The 13,256-nt window shown below is 42.6% G+C and overlaps 1 protein-coding gene across 1 annotated transcript in view; it reads right to left on the bottom strand.

Annotated features, from left to right (window-relative positions):
- Window positions 1-13,256, bottom strand: part of LOC136847456 (histone-lysine N-methyltransferase SUV39H1-like) — a 933,410-nt gene that overhangs the window by 794,452 nt on the left and 125,702 nt on the right. The gene's annotated exons all lie outside the window — the stretch shown is intronic.

Genomic DNA, 13,256 nt, shown 5'->3' with positions numbered 1-13,256 from the left:
CAACAGCACCAATATGCAGAGAAGGACCTCTGAAACTGACCAGAAGTTCTGACATGCCTCGCTGTCTGAACAACAGCACCAATATGCAGAGAAGACCTCTGAAACCGACATCTGAAACTAGAGAAGAAACTCTGAAACTGAGAAGTTCACATGCCTCGCTGTCTGAACAACAGCACCAATATGCAGAGAAGGACCTCTGAACTGAAGTTCAAATGCCTCGTGTCTGAGCAACATGCCAATATGCAGAGAAGAACTCTGAAACTGAAGTTCAACAGTACAGTAATATAATATGCAGAGAACCTCTGGGCCTCTGAAACTATGCAGAAGTTCTGAAACTGAGAAGTTCCTCGCTGTCTGAACAACAGTCAATATGCAAACTGAAAGTTCAATAGCATGCCTCGCAACAACAACACCAATATGCAGAGAAGGACCTCTGAAACTGAGAAGTTCGACATGCCTCGCTGTCTGAACAACAGTACCAATATGCAGAGAAGGAAACTAAGACCTCTGAAACTGAGAAGTTCAACATGCCTCGCTGTCTGAACAACAGTACCAATATGCAGAAAAGGACCTCTGAAACTAAGAAGTTCAAATGCTTCGTGTCTGAAACAACAGTACCAATATGCAGAAGGACCTCTGAAACTAAAGTTCGACCTCGCTGTCTGAACAACAGCACCAATATGCAGAGAAGGACCTCTGAAACTAAGAAGTTCGACATCATGTCACTGTCTGAACAACACATGCCTCATGCTCACTGTCTGAACAACAGTACCAATATGCAGAGAAGGACCTCTGAAACTGAAAGTTCGACATGCCTCGCTGTCTGAACAACAGTACCAATATGCAGAGAAGGACCTCTGAAACTAAGAAGTTCGACATGCCTCGCTGTCTGAACAACACTACCAATATGCAGAGAAGGACCTCTGAAACTAAGAAGTTCGACATGCCTCGCTGTCTGAACAACAATACCAATATGCTGTCTGAAACAAGAAGTTCACATGCCTCACGTTGTCTGAACAACAAATATGCAGAGAAGGACCTCTGAAACTGAGAAGTTCGACATGCCTCGCTGTCTGAACAACAGTACCAATATCTGAAACTAGAAGTTCGACAGAGAAGAACCTCTGAAACTGAAGTTCAAGTTCGCTGTCTGAACAGAATATGCAGAGAAGAACCTCTGAAACTGCCAACAGCACCAATCAGAGAAGGGAACTCTGAAACTGTCTGCCTCCCTTGTCTGAACAACCAATAGAGAAGGAACCTCTGAAACTGAATACAAGAGTATGCAGAGAAGGACCTCTGAAACTAAGAAGTTCGACATGCCTCGCTGTCTGAACAACAGTCACCAATATGCAGAGAAGAACCTCTGAAACTAAGAAGTTCACATGCCTCACTGTCTGAACAACAAACCAATATGCAGAGAAGGACCTCTGAAACTGAGAAGTTCAACATGCCTCGCTGTCTGAACAACAGTACCAATATGCAAAGGACCTCTGAGAAAACCTCACTGTCTGAAACAACAGTACCAATATGCAGAGAAGGAACTCTGAAACTGAAAGTTCGACATGCCTCGCTGTCTGAACAACAGTACCAAATATGCAGAAAGAAACTCCTGAAACTGAGAAGGCCTCGCTGTCTGAACAACATACCAAATGCAGAGAAGGACCTCTGAAACTGAAGTTCAACATGCCTCGCTGTCCTGAACAACAGTACCAATATGCAGAGAAGGACCTCTGAAACTGAGAAGTTCGACATGTCTGAACAACAATACCAATATGCTCGGACCTCTGAAACTGAACAGTTCGACATGCCTCGCTGTCTGAACAACACTACCAATATGCAGAGAGGACCTCTAGAAGGAACATGCCTCGCTGTCTGAAACAGCACCAATATGCAGAGAAGGACCTCTGAAACTGAGAAGTTCGACATGCCTCGCTGTCTGAACAACAGAGGGAACCAAATATGCAGAGATTCTCGGACCTCAATGAAAACCTCTGAAAAAAGTTCGACATGCCTCGCTGTCTGAACAACAGTATGCAGAGAAGGAACTCTGAAATGCAGAAGTTCGAACCAATATGAGAGAGACCTCTGAAACTGAGAAGTTCGACATGCCTCGCTGTCTGAACAACATCAGTACCAATATTTGACAGAGAAGTCTGAAACAACACTGAAACTGAGAACTGAGAAGTTCGTTCATGTCTGAACAACAGCACCAATATGCAGAGAAGAACTCTGAAACTGAGAAGTTCGACATGAACAACTGAACATCACCAATATGCAGAAGAACCTCTGAAATTAAGTTCGACATGCCTCCCTGTCTGAACAACAGCACCACTATGCAGAGAGAAGGACCTCTGAAACTGACTGTGAAGTTTGAACATGCCTCGCTGTCTGAACAACAATCACCAATATGCAGAGAAGAAATCTGAAACTAAGAAGATTGACATGCCTCACTGTCTGAACAGAACCCTCTGAAACTGAAAAGTTCTCTGAACAACAGTACCAATATGAAGAGAAACCTCTGAAACTAAGTTCAACATGCCTTCCTGTGCAACAACCAATATGCAGAGAAGGAACTCTGAAACTGAGAAGTTCAACATGCCTCGCTGTCACAACAACAATACCAATATGCAGAGAAGGACAGAGAAGGGACATGCCTCGCTGTCTGAACAACAGTAACTGCAGAAAGGACCTCTGAAACATAAGTTCGACATGCCTCGCTGTCTGAAAACAGCACCAATATGCTGAACAACAGTTCGACATGCCTCGCTGCAGAGAAGAAAAATATGCAGAGAAAAGACCTCTGAAACTGAGACATGCCTCGCTGTCTGAACAACACACTACCAATATGCAGAGATGACCTCTGAAACTGAGAAGTTTACATGCCTCGCTGTCTGAACAACAGTACCAATATGCAGAGAAGGACCTCTGAAACTGAGAAGTTCGACATGCCTCGCTGTCTGAACAACAGTACCAATATGCAGAGAAGGACCTCTGAAACTGAGAAGTTCTACATGCCTCGCTGTCTGAACAACAGCACCAATACCTCTGAAATAAGAGTTCTAGGAACTCACTGAAATATGAAGAAGTTCTGAACAAAAGTATGCCTCCTCGCTGTCTGAACAACAGTAACCAATATGCAGAGGACCTCTGAAACTAAACTTAACATGCCTCTGAAACAGTCACCAATATGAAGAAGAAGGACCTTGAAACTAACATGCCTCGTCTGTCTGAACAAACTGAGAGTTCCAATATGCAGAGAAGAACTCTGAAACTGAGAAGTTCGACATGCCTCGCTGTCTGAACAACAGCACCAATATGCAGAAGAACTCTGAAACTGACATGCCTCGCTGTCTGAACAACAGCACCAATATGCAGAGAAGGACCTCTGAAACTGAGAAGTTCGACATGCCTCGCTGTCTGAACAACAGTACCAATATGCAGAGAAGAACCTCTGAAACTGAGAAGTTCGACATGCCTCGCTGTCTGAACAACAGCACCAATATGCAGAGAAGGACCTCTGAAACTAAGAAGTTCGACATGCCTCGCTGTCTGAACAACACCAATATGCAGAGAAAACCTCTGAAACTGAGAAGTTCGACAACATGCCTCGCTGTCTGAACAACAGCACCAATATGCAGAGAAGGACCTCTGAAACTGAGAAGTTCGACATGCCTCGCTGTCTGAACAACAGCACCAATATGCAGAGAAGGACCTCTGAAACTGAGAAGTTCGACATGCCTCGCTGTCTGAACAACAGTACCAATATGCAGAGAAGGACCTCTGAAACTGAGAAGTTCGACATGCCTCGCTGTCTGAACAACAGCACCAATATGCAGAGAAGGACCTCTGAAACTGAGAAGTTCAACAAGCCTCGCTGTCTGAACAACAGTACCAATATGCAGAGAAGGACCTCTGAAACTGAACAACAGTAATCCAATAAGAGAAGGACCTCTGAAATGAAGTTCAGAAGTTCATACATGCCTCGCTGTCTGAACAACAACACCAATATGCAGAGAAGGACCTCTGAAACTGAGAAGTTCAACATGCCTCGCTGTCTGAACAACAGTACCAATATGCAGAGAAGGACCTCTGAAACTGAGAAGTTCAACATGCCTCGCTGTCAACAATACCAATATGCAGAGAAGGACACTCTGAAACTGAGAAGTTCGACATGCCTCGCTGTCTGAACAACAACAGTACCAATATGCAGAAGAACCTCTGAAACTCTTCTGACATGCCTCGCCGTCTGAACAACAGCACCAATATGCAGAGAAGAAAACTAAGAAGTTCGACATGCCTCGCTGTCTGAACAACAATACCAATATGCAGAGAAGGACCTCTGAAACTGAGAAGTTCTGCCTCGCTGTCTGAACAACAGTACCAATATGCAGAGAAGGACCTCTGAAACTAAGAAGTTCAACATGCCTCGCTGTCTGAACAACAGTACCAATATGCAGAGAAGGACCTCTGAAACCGAAACATGCCTCGCTGTCTGAACAACAGTACCAATCAGAAACCTCTGAAACTCCAGAACCTCTGAACAGCATCAATATGCAGAGAAGTGACATGCCTCACTGTCTGAAACAACAGTACCAATATGCAGAGAAGGACCTCTGAAACTGAGAAGTTCGACATGCCTCGCTGTCTGAACAACAGTACCAATATGCAAGGACCTCTGAAACTGAAACTACACGCCTCGAACAACAGAAATATGCAGTTCTGAACATGCCATGCCTCGCTGTCTGAACAACAATCAATATGCAGAGAAGGACCTCTTTAAATGAATTCAACATGCCTCGCTGTCTGAACAACAGTACCAATATGAAGGACCTCTGAAACTGAGAAGTTCGACATGCCTCGCTGTCTGAACAACAATACCAATATGCAGAGAAGGAACTCTGAAACTGAGAAGTTCACATGCCTCGCTGTCTGAACAACAATACCAATATGCAGAGAAGGACCTCTGAAACTGAGAAGTTCGACATGCCTCGCTGTCTGAACAACAGTACCAATATGCAGAGATGCAGAGAAGTTCGACATGCCTCGCTGTCTGAAACTGAATATGCAGAAGTTGAAACGACACATGCCTCGCTGTCTGAACAACAGCACCAATATGCAGAGAAGGACCTCTGAAACTGAGAAGTTGAATGCCTCGCTGTCTGACTGAGAGAAGGACCTCTGAAACTGAGAAGTTTGAATGTCGCTGTCTGAACAACATACTGCAACAGAAAGAACCTCTGAAACTAAGAAGCCTCTATGCTGTCTGAACAACAGTACCAATATGCAGAGAAGGACCTCTGAAACTGAGAAGTTCAACATGCCTCGCTGTCTGAACAACAGTACCAATATGCAGAGAAAGACCTCTGAAACTGAGAAGTTCAACATTGCCTACTGCAACAAATCTGAACAACAATACCAATATGCAGAGAAGGACCTCTGAAACTGAGTTCGACATGCCTCGCTCTGAACAACAGCACCAATATGCAGAGAAGGACCTCACTTGAAAAAAAAGAAGTTCAACACCTCGCTGTCTGAACAACAATACCAATATGCAGAGAAGGAACTCTGAAACTGAGAAGTTCGCCCAAATGCCTCAACAGAAGAAATGTCTGAAAATATCAACAGTACCAATATGCAGAGAAGGAACTCTGAAACTGAGAAGTTCAACATGCCTCGCTGTCTGAACAACAATACCAATATGCAGAGAAGGAACTCTGAAACTGAGAAGTTCAACATGCCTCGCTGTCTGAACAACAGTACCAATATGCAGAGAAGGACCTCTGAAACTGAGAAGTTCAACATGCCTCGCTGTCTGAACAACAGCACCAATATGCAGAGAAGGACCTCTGAAACTGAGAAGTTCGACATGCCTCGCTGTCTGAACAACAGTACCAATATGCAGAGAAGGACCTCTGAAACTGAGAAGTTCGACATGCCTCCCTGTCTGAACAACAGTACCAATATGCAGAGAAGGACCTCTGAAACTGAGAAGTTCGAAACAACAGCACCACTATGCAGAGAAGGACCTCTGAAACCGACATGCCTCGTGTCTGAACAACAGTACCAATATGCAGAGAAGGACCTCTGAAACTGAAAAGTTCACATGAACAACAGAAATATGCAGAGAAGAACCTCTGAAACTGTTCAACATGCCTCGAAACAGTATGCAGAGAAGGACCTCTGAAACTGATTCGACATGCCTCGCTGTCTGAACAACAGTACCAATATGCAGAGAAGGACCTCTGAAACTGAGAAGTTCAACATGCCTCGCTGTCTGAACAACAGTACCAATATGCAGAGAAGGACCTCTGAAACTGAGAAGCCTCGCTGTCTGAACAACAGTGCCAATATGCAGAGAAGGACCTCTGAAACTGTTCAACATGCCTCGCTGTCTGAACAACAGTACCAATATGCAGAGAAGGACCTCTGAAACTGAGAAGTTCGACATGCCTCGCTGTCTGAACAACAGTACCAATATGCAGAGAAGGACCTCTGAAACTGAGAAGTTCAACATGCCTCGCTGCTGTCTGAACAACAAGTTGACCAATATGCAGAGAAGGAAGAACTAGAAGTTCGACATGCCTCGCTGTCTGAACAACAGTACCAATATGCAGAGAAGGACTCTGAAACTGAGAAGTTCAACATGCCTCGCTGTCTGAACAACAATACCAATATGCAGAGAAGGACCTCTGAAACTGAGAAGTTCGACATGCCTCGCTGTCTGAACAACAGTACCAATATGCAGAGAAGGACCTCTGAAACTGAGAAAGTTCACGCTGTCTGAACAACAGTACCAATATGCAGAGAAGGAACTCTGAAACAGAAGTTCAACATGCCTACAGTACAATATGCAGAGAAGGACCTCTGAAACTGAGAAGTTCAACATGCCTCGCTGTCTGAACAACAGTACCAATATGCAGAGAAGGACCTCTGAAACTGAGAAGTTCGACATGCTCGCTGTCTGAACAACAGTACCAATATGCAGAGAAGGACCTCTGAAACTGAAGTTCAATGCAAACAACAATATGCAGAGAAGGAACTCTGAAACTGAGAAGTTCGACATGCCTCCTTGTCTGAACAACAGTACCAATGCAGAAAAGGACCTCTGAAACTGAGAAGTTTGACATGCCTCGCTGTCTGAACAACAGTACCAATATGCAGAGAAGGTTCACCTGAAACTGAGAGAAGTTCAACATGCCTCGCTGTCTGAACAACAGTACCAATATGCAGAGAAGGACCTCTGAAACTGAGAAGTTCAACATGCCTCGCTGTCTGAACAACAACAGTACCAATATGCAGAGAAGGACCTCTGAAACTGAGAAGTTCAACATGCCTCGCTGTCTGAACAACAGTAATACCAATATGCAGAGAAGGACCTCTGAAACTGAGAAGTTCGACATGCCTCGCTGTCTGAACAACAGTACCAATATGCAGAAAAGGACCTCTGAAACTGAGAAGTTCGAATGCCTCGCTGTCTGAACAACAGCACCAATATGCAGAAGGACCTCTGAAACTGAGAAGTTCAACATGCCTCGCTGTCTGAACAACAATACCAATATGCAGAGAAGGACCTCTGAAACTGAGAAGTTCTGACATGCCTCGCTGTCTGAACAACAGTACCAATATGCAGAGAAGGACCTCTGAAACTGAGAAGTTCAACATGCAACATGACTCGCTGTCTGAACAACAATACCAATATGCAGAGAAGGAACTCTGAAACTGAGAAGTTCAACATGCCTCGCTGTCTGAACAACAATACCAATATGCAGAGAAGGAACCTGAAACTGAACAACAACAGCACCAATATGCAGAGAAGGACCTCTGAAACTGAGAAGTTCACATGCCTCGCTGTCTGAACAACAGTACCAATATGCAGAGAAGGACCTCTGAAACTGAGAAGTTCAACATGCCTCGCTGTCTGAACAACAGTACCAATATGCAGAGAAGGACCTCTGAAACTGAGAAGTTCTGCCTCGCTGTCTGAAACAACAGTACCAATATGCAGAGAAGGACCTCTGAAACTGAGAAGTTCAACATCCCTCGCTGTCTGAACAACTGCAGAGAAGGAACTCTGAAACTGAGAAGTTCAACATGCCTCGCTGTCTGAACAACAATACCAATATGCAGAGAAGGACCTCTGAAACTGAGAGAGTTCGACATGCCTCGCTGTCTGAACAACAGCACCAATATGCAGAGAAAGGACCTCTGAAACTGAGAAGTTCGACATGCCTCGCTGTCTGAACAACAGTACCAATATGCAGAGAAGGACCTCTGAAAAGGACATGCTCGCTGTCTGAAAACAGACCAATATGCAGAGAAGGACCTCTGAAACTGAGAAGTTCATGCCTCGCTGTCTGAACAACAGTACCAATATGCAGAGAAGGACCTCTGAACAACAGTGAGAGAAGGACCTTGAAACTGAGGACATGCCTCGCTGTCTGAACAACAATACCAATATGCAGAAAAGGACCATGCCTCGCTGTCTGACTGCAGAGAGGACCTCTGAAACTGACATGCCTCGCTGTCTGAACAACAATACCAATATGCAGAGAAGGACCTCTGAAACTGAGAAGTTCGACATGCCTGAAACTGCAGAAAAAGAAACTGAGAAGTTCGACATGCCTCGCTGTCTGAACAAAGTACCAATATGCAGAAAAGGACCTCTGAAACTGAGAAACAACAGTACCAATATGCAGAAAAGGACCTCTGAAACTGAGAAGTTCGACATGCCTTGCTGAACAACAATGCCCTCTGCTGTCTGAACAACAGTACCAATATGCAGAGAAGGACCTCTGAAACTGAGAAGTTCGACATGCCTCGCTGTCTGAACAACAGTACCAATATGCAGAGAAGGACCTCTGAAACTGAGAAGTTATGCAGACATGCCCTCGCTGTCTGAACAACAGTACCAATATGCAGAGAAAGGACCTCTGAAACTGAGAAGTTCGACATGCCTCGCTGTCTGAACAACAGTACCAATATGCAGAGAAGGACCTCTGAAACTGAGAAGTTCGACATGCCTGTCTGAACAACAGTACCAATATGCAGAAAGGACCTCTGAAACTGAGAAGTTCGACATGCCTCGCTGTCTGAACAACAGTACCAATATGCAGAGAAGGACCTCTGAAACTGAGAAAGTTCGACATGCCTCCTGTCTGAACAACAGTACCAATATGCAGAAAAGGACCTCTGAAACTGAAAGTTCGAAACATGCCTCCCCTGTCTGAACAACAGTACCAATATGCAGAAAAGGACCTCTGAAACTGAGAAGTTCGACATGCCTCGCTGTCTGAACAACAGTAAATAGTAAACTGAGAAGTTCGAAACAACAGTATGCAGAAAAGGACCTCTGAAACTGAGAAGTTCGACATGCCTCGCTGTCTGAACAACAGTACCAATATGTAGAGAAGGACCTCTGAAACTGAGGAGTTCGACATGCCTCGCTGTCTGAACAACAGTACCAATATGCAGAAAAGGACCTCTGAAACTGAGAAGTTCGACATGCCTCGCTGTCTGAACAACAGTACCAATATGCAGAAAAGGACCTCTGAAACTGAGAAGTTCGACATGCCTCGCTGTCTGAACAACAATACCAATATGCAGAGAAGGACCTCTGAAACTGAGAAGTTCGACATGCCTCCCTGTCTGAACAACAGTACCAATATGCAGAAAAGGACCTCTGAAACTGAGAAGTTCGACATGCCTCCTGAACAACAGTACCAATATTTAGTAAAGTTCGACATGCCTCATGTCTGAACTTCAGTACCAATATGCAGAGAAGGAAATACTGAAGTTCGACATGCCTCTTCTCAGTTCCAATATGCGGTTCTCTAAACTGAGAAGTTAACACCGTTGGAACAACAGTACCAATATGCAGAAACAGTCTCCCTGAGAATGTTGTGCAACTGAAACTTCAAAGGTTCAAGCAATGATGCAACGTATTATTACCCTGAAATAATTTTCCTTGTATTTAAAATTTTTATTTTTGTCTATGAATTTTTTAATTTAAGTTATTTTTTTCTTATCCAATAAGTGATCTCTTCTTTCTCTGTTACCTATTACGTTCTGTTAATTCTTTCAAAATAACGCCATATTCTTTGGAAGCTTGTATTTAAATGTTGTGCAACTGAAACTTCAAAGGTTCAGTATGCATGTGTATATATAAAATTTTATATTTTTATATATATATATATATATATATATATATATATATATATATATATATATATATATATATATATATTTATGTAGTCATCAAATCATGAAAGATGCCATAAGAAAAATGGACACTCATATAAGATCAACAAGCACCAGTAACATAGTCTACCGTCTGATAAACGGATATTGGAAAACAATATAACACAGAATAAATACCATTAAATTCATAAACTAACCATAAGTACAGAAACACTTCACAACTAGTCATGGTCAAGGGGTTTATGTGCCGATGGCATGTAGCATATCATAATGATAGCTGCCTATCCACATACTGACCAGACCAACACCAAATCAACATATTACAACGCTGAACTGCCTGTTATACAGATGCTATCAGTTAATATTCTAAATCAGTAGATAAAGTAAGAAGCTGTCGAGCAATGAGAGTTCTTTATATACCGCTCGTTAATCCCTCTAAGCCTCTGAGGCAATACACATCCCTCCCCGTAGATAAGGCCTCCCAGCAAACACGACAGGACACCTCACACAAAACGCCTCTGAAATACTGACGCAATCGTACATGACGTCATTAGGAGTGACACCCAGTTACACTCTGAACTGTGATATTCAACCTTTGGGAAAACAGAAGCGATAACGGTCTGGTTACGAAGTTCAAGTTTTCTTATTACCTTCTTAAATCCATCTCAGTCGGACTTTGGACTTTCTTTTTCTTCTTTCAATACTGATTTACAAACTAGGGGTGTCAGATGTCGAGCTAGTGATAAAGAAAATTCATTTGGTCAGTGACATATCAATATCGCATAACTGGAAAATCTTAATTGGTGCCATTTTGACTAAAGGTGCGCCGTTATATGGCCAACCTTTTAAAAGACTTCCTCGGAAAACTGGTAAGCCGTACAAAAGTATGCATCAATTCAATCAATTTTACCCTAACCCGTGTTGTGTCGTTTAGAAATCACCTCACGCCCGTAATGTGTCCCCCCAACCCCCACCACCACCACTCTCTTCTCCGCGTGGGTGTGCAGTTATAAAAGACAAACACAAGAGCTGCCTTTATTTCGGTTAACACTAAATGCAAAAATAGCACGGGCAAAAAATCATTTTAGAAACAAATCTCTACAACAGCTACTACTCTTACTACTACTTTTGCGTCTCATCATTAAACTTTGTGCGGGAAGGGCACTGTAGCTTTGACATTATTGTACCTGACCAGCGACGAAAAAAGACGCCGTCAGACAAAGAAACAGGCATCGAATTCCAGTCAGTAGAGGCAACGACGTCTCAAGTAGATGATTTATACATCACAATAACAATGACAAGGGAAAAACCGAGATGAAGATATCAGCAATCTGGTGATACAGTACTTTTACGTACACACATACAAGAACTTATTACAGGATCCACTGCTTTTGCGATGGTAGTGGCCATAAGAGTTCCTTCACCAATTTCAGGCAATATCAGATGCAGCATTTGCTTTTTAAATATAAACTCAAGTCTCAGTATATTACCTCCACACCAGAACACTTTCGGGTTCAAAGCAAATCATTTTATTCCTACCCCAAACTCTGATTTGGATTCGATTGTCCATACCTCTAGAGACATTCTCAGGTAATGCTTATGTAATAATGATACCACCCAACCTTTACAAATATGTACGTAAGAAATCACACACACACAATATATATATATGTGTATATATATATATTTGTATATATATATATATATATTTATATAAATTTTATATATGTGCATGTGCAAGCGAGTGTGTGTATACACACATGAACGGCCCCCACACACTATATATACATGTGTGTATATATATATATATATATATATATATATATATATATATATATATATATATATATATATATATATATATATATATATATATATATATATATATATATATATATATATATATATATAAATTGTAATGAACTTAAGTTCACAAATATTTAATATTTAGTAAGTGGCAAGAGCAGGCTCTTTTTCAAATTAAAGATCAGTGCCACAAAGGATTATTTAAAGCCAAGGGCAAGATCACCTACAGAGCAAAACAGAAAAAACACTCAAAGAGGCTAACGAAAAATGCTAAACAATCTTAATTATTTATTACAAAAAATTAATCATAGCTTAATTAAACCCCACAAAAAGAGCTGAATAAGGGTGTACAAAAAAAACCTTCACCTAAACTAAACTCTTTCACACGATAGAACGAGGGGCAGTAATTAGGAGGAGGAAGGAAAACAACCTATTCCTATGAAAGCCCTGAAAACTTTAGTAGGAGAGAATGAAAGGGGGAAGAACCTTAATCCTAAGTTTTACAAATAAACCTTAATATTACATACATAACAAAACTCAAAAAAAAAAAAAATTGACGATATCGATATCAATTAACCAACGCCCAGGGTGATAGCACGTTGAAAAAGAATTACAGAAGTGGCAGCACCACACACATGGCTGTCCAAAAACGGTCCTGGAGCCAGCAGGAGTCTGCAGCCGGAGGATACAGCACACTGACACGCATCAGCAACGTCTATGTGGAGTAAACACAGTTTATATCCTTACCGGCTATCAAAACAGAATCAGGCGTTTTCACGACTCCAGAGGTTAGCGCAGGACGAAAGCACGCAGGACGAGGGGAAAGAGGCTGTCTTCCAAGGGCAACAGGCGAGTCCAAGGATACAAAAGTGAATGGTAAATACAGAGGAGCACAGGCAGTGCCCTCTAGAACGCACGGGAAGGGCGTCCGACCGCAGCAAAGGAGATGCCCCTCAGTAAGCAGCTGCAACAAAGTCTCCAGGCAACGTCCTCCGAAATACAGAGAAAAGGGGGGACCTCAAATGCAGCAAGGCATTCAGACTGAAAAAATCTCCAGAACAACTCCATCATATTGATGTCCTGCACGAATAAAGGTCAGCAAAACCTTCACAATAAGGAGCTGAATACACACTGCCTTCATCCTCAGCCAACAGTCCCCACCAAACATGAGGCAGTGAACGGGGAACCGCCAAACAAGCATCCAGCCAAATAAATACATGAAAAGAGAAAAAAAACTTTAAAAGAACAAC

The sequence above is a fragment of the Macrobrachium rosenbergii genome, chromosome 16, assembly GCF_040412425.1.
Source record: "Macrobrachium rosenbergii isolate ZJJX-2024 chromosome 16, ASM4041242v1, whole genome shotgun sequence".
In the NCBI taxonomy this organism is placed as follows: domain Eukaryota; kingdom Metazoa; phylum Arthropoda; class Malacostraca; order Decapoda; family Palaemonidae; genus Macrobrachium; species Macrobrachium rosenbergii.
Note: the sequence above shows the minus strand (reverse complement) of the source record. Positions and strands in the feature narration are given on the sequence as shown.